Raw genomic sequence first — 13,079 nt, forward strand, 5'->3', positions numbered from 1 at the left:
ACCAAACTCAAACTCAAAATAATTTTATTCATATAGGTAAAGAAATACACTTATGAGCGTCAGAAAAGAAGTTAAATTAATTGTAAATTTATATTAATTACCATTTCGCAAGTCTAGGGCGTAGAGCGGGCAAGAATAACTGGCAAGAAACATTCCGCCACTTTTTTTAATTGCTAAGTTTTGAGTCATAAAAATTGTTTGAACTGGAGCAAATCAATTCCAAGGATTATTTAAATATTCGTCAAATTTAGAAAAAGCTTTATTGTTTAATTTACGTTTAACGAGGGCTTTGAATTTATTTAGTGACAATTCTCTAATTTGGCTTGGGGGTTTGTTGTAAAAACGAATACAATTTCCATATAAGGAGTGGTTTATCTTATGGAGCCTGGTTGGTCTTACACTCAAATTGGTTCTGTTCGAGTATTATTGGTGAAAGTCACCATTTGTCTTAAAGTATTTTTTGTAAATACAACAAGGCTCCATGAATATATTGACCTGATAGTGTCGTCATATTTAAGTCCTTAAAGTTATTTCGTACCGACTCCCTTGGGGAAACACAACAAATACCACTTGCGAACAGCCCGCTTCAGGAGCACAAATATGGATTGAACCTCTGCAGCAGCACCCCACAGTAGAATACCGTACGAAATAACGCTGTGAAAGTAGGTATGATACACAATTTTAACCGGGTCCTTATCAGTAAACTGTCTAATTTACTTTACTGCATATGCTGCAGAGCTCAACCTATTCGAAAGAGTATGTATGTGTGGGCCCCATTGGAGTTTACTATCACTTGTTATGCCTAGAAAAACAGTTTTGTCAACAAAGTTTTGTTCACTGTCCTTAACTTTCAGGTTACCAATATCTCGCTTTACGCTAGTTATAGTAGTAGTTGTTGTAAATCTATTTCATTTTGTTTTATTGTCATTGAGCCGTTAGTTATTTACGTTAAAAAAGTTAACTATACGAGGGATAGACTTGTTTACATCGTCCAATAATAAGTTTCCCTATTCACTTTAAATAGAAGTGAAGTGTCATCGGTAAATAATACCATCTCATGAACTCCGTTGGCAAAGAATGGTAGATCATTTATATAAATTAGAAATAGAAAAGGCCCGAGAATCAAGCCCAGAGAGGTGACTCCATTGACATGCACTCTTTAGATCCTTCCCTTTAAATATGAATTCATCAGGCTGGAAGCTTTGCCATCAACGCCACAGTGTTGAAGCTTTCCAACCAGGATGAACACAGTCAAAGGCCTTTGACAGGTCACAAAAGACGCTGACTCCATCATGTGATTCTTCCCAGCCGTTAAATATGTCCGAAATCAACTTCACACCAACATCGATTGTGGAGCGACTCTGAGTAACGTTAGCTTACTAACGCCATCACAGATAAACTGTCGTATACGAAGTTAACACAAAAGTTATTTATTTATTCTTAACCGCTGCACGGCTCTGGCTGCTTCGGTTAGAGCGACACATTCACTTTAAAAAATTGAGCTGTTTGCTCCTAGAGATAGGTATACGTTGTTGTTGAGATCAAGAGATAATATGCCAGCGCCGGAGCCACGCCATTTTTGTGCCATCGGTATATATAACGTAACCGAAATATCTATCATCATCTATGTCATAATCTGTCTAAATTACCAGTATATTGAAACATAAAAACAACATTTATATTATTATTTACCATTTTGAATTAATATGGTATTTTATACAGAACTTAAAATATATATATCTCATATACGTTAAGGTAAGTAACTTTTGCTTCTCTCTTTGTCTCGTTGTGAAGATAGCTTGAAGATACAACCTTTCTGTTTTTACGGATATCAAAGACGAAAATATGGAATTTTATGATTTTTGGGCCGTATAGTCTTTTGTTAACATAGCTTTTACACATTGAAAACACTTCTTAAACGGATTGAAGCTATGTATTATTATTATAAATTTAAATTTTTCCGACGATTCGCGTGCTTTACAGCGTATATATACATATAAGTTTATAATAATAATACATAGCTTAAATCCGTTTAAAAAGTTTTTACTTTTGGGGCCGTATTTCAAAATGTATATGCAATTTTTATATTATATATGGTCTCTGCAATTCCGTCTTTTCGTTCATGATAGGCACACGATGGTACGATAATAAACACAAATTGCTCGGCATTAGCATTTAGATTGTGTAATGCATCAATGCCTATGTCTAATAATGTTTATGCTTTTTATGTATCTATGACGAATTTTAGAACTACTTGAGAATGTAAACATTCTGCGTGAACATTATAGTTGTTAATTAAATGTCCTTCTATTTCATAAAGCTATTTCTGCCTTTGTTTCAAATACTATAGACAGGGTTATCAGCCTTCTGTGTAAAACGATTGTGATCATAAAACGTTTAATTTGGTTTTAATATTCTTATGTTTCTATCTGTAATCGGTTTGATTGAGCGTCTGTGGAAATTGGAAAACGAACTGGAGCTTTTAGGTAGCATTATCAAATAATACAAAATTTTATTGATTGCAATTTAATTGAATTAAAGTGAAATTATTTTTTTCCATTAATTTAATTCAACATGTTTATCAGATGTGATCCTGATGATTAAATGTATTAATGCTACAAATGTCTTAAGGCGGCTTAGAAACCCCAGTAAATAGTTTTTTCTATTATTAAATAAACATCACATATATAATTTAAAAAATTACAATGTGCTTTATAATACAGTTTTCTTAAATATGTACATATCAGACAATTACGGTGCGATACATTTTGCAAAAAATAAAACATAACTTTTACAATTATAAAAAAGTTTATAATTGAGATATATGTTTTAGCTACTTTTTACTTTTTAGAAAAAGGGGTTTCATAACTTTTTTTTTGAATAAACAGTTCAAAATATAAAACAAACAAATTTGGGCCCAGGGGCAGTACGTGTCAACTCTTGTCTCGACTTTTTACGGTGTAAGATGTTTAAGAATTTCTTATTAAGCACATTAAACATTCATTTACATGAGAAAATATACTAGCACAATAATATGTTACACTTTTTAATTAATTGTATATTACAATAGTACTACAGACTTATTATATATACTACAATTTCTTTATGGAGACAGCCCTCAGTAGAGGTCCGAACTAATCCGATCTAGGTACTTTCAAGAAAAGTCGTTTTAGCGACCTTGCATTTTGTTAGTTGTCTACTATTATTGTTATCTTTTACACTGTTATATTCCTAGATACTATCTATTTATGTATGAACATTCGTGGACGCTTGACGAACCCATGCCACCTCTATATAAAGAGTCCCCTCGGGTGTAATGAGCTCCGATATTACAGGACACATAGTTCATGAACAGTAAGCATTTCTTTTTTAGTGACTGGACAAAGTGACTTCCCGTGGTGTTTAGTCCGCGCGACCATGGATGAAAAAAATCTTCCTTTGACCGTAGAGAAGGTTACTGTGTCGTCTAAGAATTTCTGGATCATTACTTTCAAGTTTTGGTCCAATCTTGCGTTTCTATCATGATATATATATTCACATATATTCATGATGATATATGCGTGATGATTTGAGGTTTACATTTTAAAAACTGTCAATTGGTTTACACTTGAAAGTCATAATAATTAAATTGGAGATATCCCATATTTTTTCATACAGAATTAATATTGTATTTTAAATTTTCATCGCAATCGGTAATTGCCACAAACAAAGATCAAACTTTTTAAATTTGTTTTAATTTTCTATTTATTAATTGTTATTAATATGTAGGTCTTTATTGTAAATACTGTATATTTGTCTGTTGCAAATAAATATAACTGTTCTTTACAATTTTCTTATATAGGCTACAACTTGAAGCAAATTTTTGAATTCCTTTCTCACACAATAAAAAGTCGAATAAACAATTTGCTAATCATTAACAGGTAAACGAGTGGGTGGCGCCTTAGTTAACGCCCACCATCGAAGCCTTCGATATAGCCGTCTCTTTCACACATCGTGGTTAGGGGTCAAATCTGAATTTCGAAATCTGAACTAACAAGTCAACGGAAAGATTCCAGACGTAAAACTTAAGACTAGATAGTTACATTTGATTTACTTTAATTAAATTTTCTTATTTGAAACTGATTCATCAGATCCTGACTTAAAGAGAAAGAGAATTTTTAAATTCATCCAGGTGTCTGCATATAATTAGGAATGCAAATAAAAGGTCCTCCAATTTGGAATCTGGACCACTTATATAATAAAAACAGTAAGGAAAATCCTGTCTTGCCAGCATGATTTCTATCACTTCGCTTCTGCGTCTTAAACTTGAGGAGAATAAACTAACAAGAAATGTTGGTATTCGTAAAAAAACTTATAGGTGCACTTGTATATGCTTCAAGGCTTAAATGTGCAGGTGATATTTCTAGAGCGCAGGATAAAAGATGGACACTTGAAAAAACAAAATGCACTGGACCTACTGAAAAGAGATGTGGATGACAACAAAAGAAAAGGTGGCCAGATGACGAGACAAATGGAAAAATATGGAGGAGGCTTTTACCGTAAAAGAGGCTTTATAAAACTAGACCACTTAAAAAGTAAAAAAAAAGGAAATTTAGAATATATACTAACAAAACTAATACTTATATTAAGAAATGTATATTAATCAATTATTGTTTGGATTCATTAATAATATTGTTACGAGCTAGGGGATCGGATAGAAAATGCCGTAGATTCAAAGGTTTATTTCTTGATAAATCAATGAGGAATTTATGGGCACAAATTAATTGCAGAGATGCACTAATTACACACACAAAAACACAGTCACTTATTACTCACTTATGCACACTTCACACAGTACTTTATCACTTGTATTCACTTTATCGCTTCGGTGTTTCTCTCTTGTTATCGCATTCAAAACTAAAGGTGACTAGTCGCGTTTCGGCTCGCTTATCCCTGGGAATAATTCTAAACAATATTCGAGAACTCTCTAGGCGGGCTTGCTACTGAGTAGCGATTTCACAATTCTAGAACGTCCGCACTCTTTGTTTCTTTCGCACGTTGCTCCGTCCTTGTCGTACGGCGTTCTAGAGTGCTCAGTCTAGTTTCGAGAAAGTTCTGATCTTCTCTCTCTCTCTCGTATCATTTCGTCCTTGTCTCACACCTAGAAAGTTTGGTCATTCCTTTATCAAAGGGGTATACCTAGGCCTGAAAACGCCTGAAAACGGGTCTCCTGAAAACGGCACCACTCTACTACACATGTTCTGAAACCGACTGAAAAAAGTTTTCAGCTTCCTGAAAACTAGGGTAACATTATGAAAATTACAATTTTCTAATATGTGATTAACCCTCTCCTGAAACGGTCAGAAATCATATTACAGCCTGCTGAGTTCTCTAACTAGTGGAAAAATCTAGAAACATTGCAGTCGACCCGTCTTCGTAACAATATATAAAACTACTAGTCGGCCCCGCAAACTTCTTTTTTCCTTAATGTGATTTTAATTAGCTTTACCTTTTTAGTACATAGGTTGGACGTGGAATATTTTTCTATACTACCCCAGAGATTGTTCGGTTTTCCGGAATGAAAACTTTTAAGGGTTTTCTGGGAATTTTTCTCTATACGTATAAAGTTCAGAGTTCAAGCCATAAGTTTTTAATTATTAACAAATAAAAAATACTTAGGCGTTGACCGTAGAGGGGTGAAAATTAATGGTTGTATGTATTTTTGTATAATATAAAAATAAAATAAAAATTTAGGGGTGGATCACACTTAACATTGAGCAGGATGAAAAATGATGTTGATGATGAGATGTTGTACGGATTGACCTATGCGATATGCAAACAAAAATCGGTTGATTTCGGAGGAGTTTACTTACAAACACCGTGACACGACAATTGTGTATATCAGATATTGCTTGCTAAATTAGTTCATTTAAAGAACTTCAAATACTACAGCAACAAAAGGTAACCTTGTGTTTTTAACACATATCATTTTGTTGCTGCATAAAAAAAATTTAAAAGAATATTTTGTACTTAAAATATCGGTTATATACGTTTATACCTAGATAGAATCTATTTCTATGAATACTCTCTCTCTTCCGTCGGTAGCTCATGTCTGAGCGTCGTAGTCAGCAGGGAAACATCTGGAGCCGACAGTCTGTTTCCACCGGTTTCTGTCTAACCTCTCCAACAACAGTATATAGTTTTGCGGAAGATAAGGCTTTTATTTGATCGGTCCCTCGTTAGTGGACGTCCACGTGATCTTGCCTTCTGTGCTACCAACCACGATCAGCTTCTTAGACCAAGTTCTCATCGACTGCGGATAGTATGGGCGAAATATGATATAAAACATGCTGACTGCATTTGATAGACAGGCGAGTCCGTATGCTATGAATACTACGAGGTAACAATTCTAGCAAGACGCTGACAAGACTAATATATTGAAACAGAATATTTCTCAGTTCTAGTAAATCTCATTAGATTATGTAACTTGTAAGAAGAGCATTATGCGAAACCATTATCCGAAATACTGGAAATAGGATGTTTTTGCTGTCCTGTATTAGATTAGTAGATTGGAGAAATTTAGGAGGAAAAATAAGATTATATGAAATTTATAACAACGCAAACAATATTTCGTATACAGTTGGGTACAGACCAATATTACGAATTACAAGATGTACCTAATGTGCGAGCATTTAGGTATTGCCATCTATGACCATGTCCAATAACGTTTATTTTTTTGGATAAAACAATAATTCAGTAGAATCGGAGATACATCAACACAACCTCGCTGTCAGACATTTGGAGCGCAGAGTTCAAACGTGCATCTTACGCCAATTTTAGAACCCAACTTATGATTTCGTAACTGGTTTTCGCTAGAGTTACAGCATCGAAAAGTTAATTACTAGGGTTATATTATATAGGAAAGAGGTAACATATGTTTGCTTTAACTAAAATAACTTTCTACCTCTGTGTGAATTAAAGTAAATCTAGCTTTAAAACAATATAAATATTTTAATATTCAAATACAAAACTTAAAAATAACTACGAAAATGCCGCGTTTTGACTCAATTTCAAACAATCCTATTCTTGGGTCACAATTACTTTTTTTATCAATCTTACGTGATAACACGTGAACACTAACAATGCCAGTAGGCTCGTGAGTGCGTGCGTTTAAAGATTTGTACGCTTGGCCTACGTCAATGGTTCGGAAATTCAGTTGTTAGCTAGTTACACATAGTGGTGCAATATGCGTTAATATTTCAAAATATGTCTAAAAGAATAATAAATTTCCGATGTCATTAAATGACTAAATGCTCAAAAGCTTCATTTATATAAAACCTCCATGGTAAACAGGTTGTAAAAAATAAAAAATGAATTTCCACGGCCATAATTCGAAAAAAAAACTGTTATCTATAGCAACTGTCATTGGCCCTCCGCGTGGTAATGTGACTCCGCCGTATATCAGTACCACCCGCTTTGAGAAAGGCTTTTTATTGTCTTAATTTTTGGTTTAACGTTTGGAAAACAATATTTATAATGATACGACGATATTTAATGACTTTGGTAACAATTTTTCTGTTCATATTTTTTATTTCTTACACTCTTATTACTTCTGTTAAAAAAGTATTCGATTTAATATATGGACGTTGTATTTAGTAAGACTCCGCTGAATGTTACCCATATAATAGTATAAATGTAATAAGTTTTTGATATACGGGTGTCACATTTAGGGTTGTCTCGTTGAACCCGTATCCGACTCTGTTACCATGGTAACCATTATTTTTATTAACACCATGGAAACATGGTAGATCATTAACGTTTTATAAGGTTGAAGTCAACAGCTTCCCATCACATTTATTACGTTTTAAAAATATTTAAAGATAAATAGAAGTTAATCTGCAGAACTAAAGTGTTTATTATGTTTTACTTGTGAGTGAAAGTATTGTTTTGAGTTTAAAAATAACTAATACAAATTAAAGACTGTTAATATAACATTGCAAACTAGTTATTTATTCCGGTGTTTGTTTGTAATACTTGGAGAACATTCATTCAATTACGGCGACCAATCCGTTTCCGAGCGCCTTGATCGATTGGCGTTGTGTAGAAGTGGATCTTCTACCGTATTTACCATGGAGAGTGTTTAGAGAAGTTGTTCACATTAATACCCGCAGGTGAGTTTTATCATCGGACTTTGAGGTAGAATACGAAATTTCGCCTGTATCACCTCGACGTCCGTCGTTCCATAACTGAGCGTTTTTAAGGCAGATTTTGAGTGTCACTTCTATGTGGAACCTGCCCACTGAAGTATTTTCGAATCAATTCGACTTAGGGTCCTTCAAGAAAAGTGCGTACCAATTCTTAAAAGACTTTTACGTTAATTAGACGTTATAAATACAGGTAATAACGATTATTATTCTTCATTATTTATATTTTATAAATAACTGGACAGACATTTGGCTACAATACCACCTGATGTTAATGAGCGACCTACTGAAGGCACGCCTATTCAGGAGATGTCATTTAGCCGCCGCTCGATTGAATCCATTTTATACTCTTTAGAAAAGATTAAAGGGGGCAAGAAGTCAGAAGAAATAGGCTCTTGGGACAAACAATGAAGGGGTGAAACTACCACCGCTTCTAGGTGAGTGTTCCAAGGAGCATTTTCCGGAGTGAAATCTATAGAAGACTGAAAGGCAAGTGAACGGCGATAGTCATGACTTAATAATTGAGATTCAACGAGTGGTCTATAATTTGATTAGCTGGCCTCCCAATGGACTCCAAGGCACCCAGATGACATTTGGCAGCACCAGCCCAGAGATGACTGCAGTAGGAGTACTGTGTACTGTTCGTGTGTGGACACACGAACGGACCCGAGCTTGATAAACATTACGAAGCTATTTCGGTGTTAAGAACTTTGTTGTGTCGAACTTTTGCCAAAATACCAAGATTTTTGGCTGCAAGAGTTTAGAGAAGATATATAAAAGATCTTAGTATGTCGTCGATATGTATAAGGAAGAGAGACCCAGAAAGAACAGGTGCTTGTGTAATAGAGGAAGAGTAGCTGAGATACACTTCAGTAAAGTTTTATTAAAATATGTTTATAAGGTAGATCAATTCATAGAACCAAAACCATAATAAAGCAATAAATTGTTTGTCGTCTTTTCAATTAAAGCGTGAGCCCCCCGCAGCGCCTAACATAATTTTTTTACGTAACTACTTGCGGTGAAAAGGTATTTAGATCGTTACTCAGCATATTGTTGCAACCCCAAGTTAAATTTGTAATACATTAGAAATGATGTCACTTCATTGTGTGGTGGTTTTCGACGCTTCCTAACTGTGAAAAAAACAATTGTTTAATCAAAGCGTAGGAACTTTCAGATTATTTTTTAATACGGTTAAAGTAACTAGAATTTTGGTAACTTTATGAAGTGATGAACAAAACAAAGAATGCCTTAGATTTTTCAAAGACAAAAAATTACGAAGTTCGCCATGTTTGAACAACGAATAGCTTAGGATATACTTAAACGGAAACGGATCTTGCATCTCTTGTCATCTCTTGTTATATGACAATCGCTCATAATTAAATTCCATTCTTTTAAATAACAATATTTACTAAAGCTTGTCAGAAATTGAGTTGTGAAGGCGATATTTCCACCGCTAAGTAAGACTAAAGACAAAAAACTCTTTGGTATAATATGATATAATACGATATATTACGGTAGATATACTTGGGTCTGATTCTTGAATCTTACCCGTTGTGTATCTGCACACATACTTGTGCAGTTTATCATCTGTGTAAATAAAAAGCGGCTACAGAAACTGCATTCTGAGAAATATACGATTTCTAGTGGTTTCACATTTTAACTATAACTACAAGCTACCTATTAAAAACACCCAAAGCAATCATTTACGCTAGTTATGCACATTGTAGCCCACCCTTTCCCTTTGTTAAGGATAATAGCTGCAAAAAATGGTATTAGAAAGATCACACGCGGTAATCAGTTCTTTTTTAATTTGGTAATCCAGTAATATTGTTCTTCCGCCAAATTCTTTGATGTGTGTCAGTGATTCACTCAAATAAAAACATAAAATGTTTTATATGAAAACTAAGTTCTAGTAGCAGTAAATGTTAATATTTTCTTCATTCTTCTTCACTAACGTAAGTGCGTTTTCCTATCGCTTTGCCGATAGAGATGGTTTTCTTTTATAACCTATTCCATATCACGTGGAGTATGGTGTTACGGTCGCAAGCTTACAAGCATATTATAAAACAAAACAATTGTCAAAACTATTAAAAGAAAATTTAGAGACATTTTGACGTTTGATGTTATGTAGTAGTACATGAATAAATAATAAGAATTTGAAGATTTGATACCTAATCCGCTTGTTAAGCAAAAAAGTACTTACTAGTAAAATCTAAAATTTTATTTAATTTTTTTGGAAAGCCTTTTATGTTTTATTATATAATCATAATAATACCTAACAATTTTCTTATCTTATTTTGTTATTTTTACTTTTAATTTATTTTGTAACATTTATGTTTACCATAATAGGTAAAAATTTGCTTGTAAAATATATTTCTAATATAGGTAGATCTAGTAGTATATATGATGTTAACTTTAAGAAATACATAAGTACTCGATTAGGAATCGTAGTTGTCGATGGTTTGAATATACTGAAGTGCTACCTTGTTGACTTCCCTTCAAGATGTAGAGTGCACTTTAAGGTTTTTCTATGCACTAGTTTAAACTATTATTGAATTACAATAAGATCTTGAACAATACTTATCTTGTTAGATCAATGATTGCGATTGTACTACTGTTGTTGATATTTGACTGATGGATATGAGTAAGTTGAGTTTAGGGATTACGGTTCCGTAGAGATTTTAAAGTTTTAATAATAAAAACTTAATAAAAAAATACAAAATTAAATTATTGCATTTTATACTCACATTGGAATTTATTGTGTATATATTTTTTTTTCATATACATACATTAGATTAAAAAAACTTCCTATGAATCACAATTTTTTGATTCATTCCTATATATCATTAATATCAAGCTTTATTTCAAAGATAGTCTGGTATTATTACGATACATGACACATTGTATCTACACTTTAGTTATTATTTTTTATAGATAATACGCGAATATTTTGGTTGCTAAATACTGTTGCCACCTTAGTACTATTCATTAAATTGCTTACAATGCTTATGAAAGGCTTTCATATTTTTTTAAAGAATCCTATAAGTTTTATATTTACTCATAAGGATCTCCAAAACAGCACCGGTATTTTTGACGGTGAAAACAAGATGTCTACCGCTAAATGTCATCGAACAAAGAGCGCTAAGTACAAAAGCACTCAACAAAGGGCGCCAAATAAGCGTATAATAGCCGTATTCAATGGATTAACTACAAACTTTTTGGTGTATGTAGTAAAACCTCTATGGTGCAACAAAAAGGTTGAGATTCGTATAATTATTCAAATTTGGAAGCGACTGCGGTATTTTTTAAGGTGCTATTGTAGGATATAGATTTTTAAAGGAGAAATCATTTTTTTTTTTGGATTAACTTTACTAGTACTGAATTCTTATAACTTTATTAAGGCAATTGCAATTGCAATGATGCAATTTTGGCCTATACAATTTTTTTAAAGTTTTTACTTCCGTAAACGAAAGAACGAAATTTAAGAAGCGAATTTTACATTATTACCTATCACTATACCTGTTGACCTATGTTTATTTTTGGTATAAGATATTTTTTGATCGACTCAACTATAAATCTTTTCTTCACTGGCTTAAGGTAAACTGTGGTTTAAATGAAGAATGGAATAAAATGAGCAAACTACAGAGTCCCGCCTTTGATAATGGGACATGTTTTTGGTACGCTTTTAACTTTGTTTGCACATGTGGCGTTTGGGAGCGGCACAAACGTCTTAATAAACTGGGGATATTTTTTTCTTTTTCTTAATGCTTTTAATTTAAATTTGGAATTTGTTTGTTTTGAGTTTATTTATTCAAAAAGTAATTGTTGTTTAAAGTAAATAGTTTATTTGGCTTTATCATTCCGCAAATGTATTTTCCTAAATCATTGTAAAGTGAATATCATCATTTTATTATGAGATTAGCAGGGAAGAGAGATAGGGAGCAGGATTTTTTAAGAAAATATTATCCTTAACAAACATTTTGCTTCATAAACTGTATTAGGTAGGTACATCAGGTCAGTAAATAAAATAAATAAAATAAATAGAATAAGAACTTTGTACATCCTTTTCAGTCTATTAGCCATAGAAACAGTTTCGAAGTGTTTGGTGGTTTAATCAGCTGTCCGCGTTCGAAATATCTCTTTCCGAAATCATTAAAATACGCCTACTTTAACGAGCCCAATTGTTTCAGACACGCTAAAATGGCGAACTAGTCAAACAACCAATGGGAGGCGGGACCATGCCAGAAAATGGAGCATTCAGATTGGCTGTTTCACTCTGTTCATTAGAATCGACCAACCAGAATTGAGTACGGAAGTATGGGAATCCAGTACCATTTTTGCTACGAACGCGTGTGCACGAGTTTTTCAAATTTGGAAAAAAAACGTTTTTATTTGATTTTGTGTTTATTTGTTGTTGTGTAGCTCAAAATTGTGTCTGTGTTTGATTTGTAATTGCTGGGATAAATCTGTGTGGATGTTATAACATTATTTCAACACGGTGAGCGTTTATTTTTAGAAATTAGCTTGTTAAAGTTTGTTATGTGTGGCTGGTCTTAATTTAGAGTTGCATATTAGTGTGTGTATGTTACAGTCTGCTCTATATATTTTTTTGGCCGACGGAGATTTTGGTGTTTATAAATTTTAAAATAATTATAGTAAATGCGGTTATGACGAGACCTTGCCAACGACGAATTTGTATTTCATAAATTTGATTACTTAAAAAAATTCAAAGTTTTCAGAGATTTACCTATCTAGACAAATGCCATTATTTTACGTAAAGGAAACGCAGCCTACTCACCTACTAAAATATTTTTTATGTCAATTTAAAACCTTATATTAACTATTATCGCTATGTCCAAATCATTTTTAGTGAATCTGTTTATACGAAAGGTAGTA

General features: G+C 33.1%; 1 protein-coding gene across 2 annotated transcripts in view; it reads left to right on the top strand.

Moving 5' to 3' along the window:
- Window positions 1-7,418: 7,418 nt before the first annotated feature.
- The window catches only part of LOC123720559 (homeobox protein SIX2-like), a 30,535-nt gene continuing 24,874 nt past the window's right edge, over window positions 7,419-13,079 (top strand). Inside the window, exons 1-2 of one of the 2 annotated variants that reach the window (XM_045677221.1) lie at window positions 7,419-7,542; window positions 12,374-12,681. The gene's annotated coding sequence lies outside the window, so the exon portion shown is untranslated. Of the gene's footprint in view, window positions 7,543-7,588; window positions 8,151-12,373; window positions 12,682-13,079 lie in introns of those variants that run through there. The other variant, XM_045677220.1, reaches the window with a different exon arrangement.

The sequence above is a fragment of the Pieris brassicae genome, chromosome 2, assembly GCF_905147105.1.
Source record: "Pieris brassicae chromosome 2, ilPieBrab1.1, whole genome shotgun sequence".
In the NCBI taxonomy this organism is placed as follows: domain Eukaryota; kingdom Metazoa; phylum Arthropoda; class Insecta; order Lepidoptera; family Pieridae; genus Pieris; species Pieris brassicae.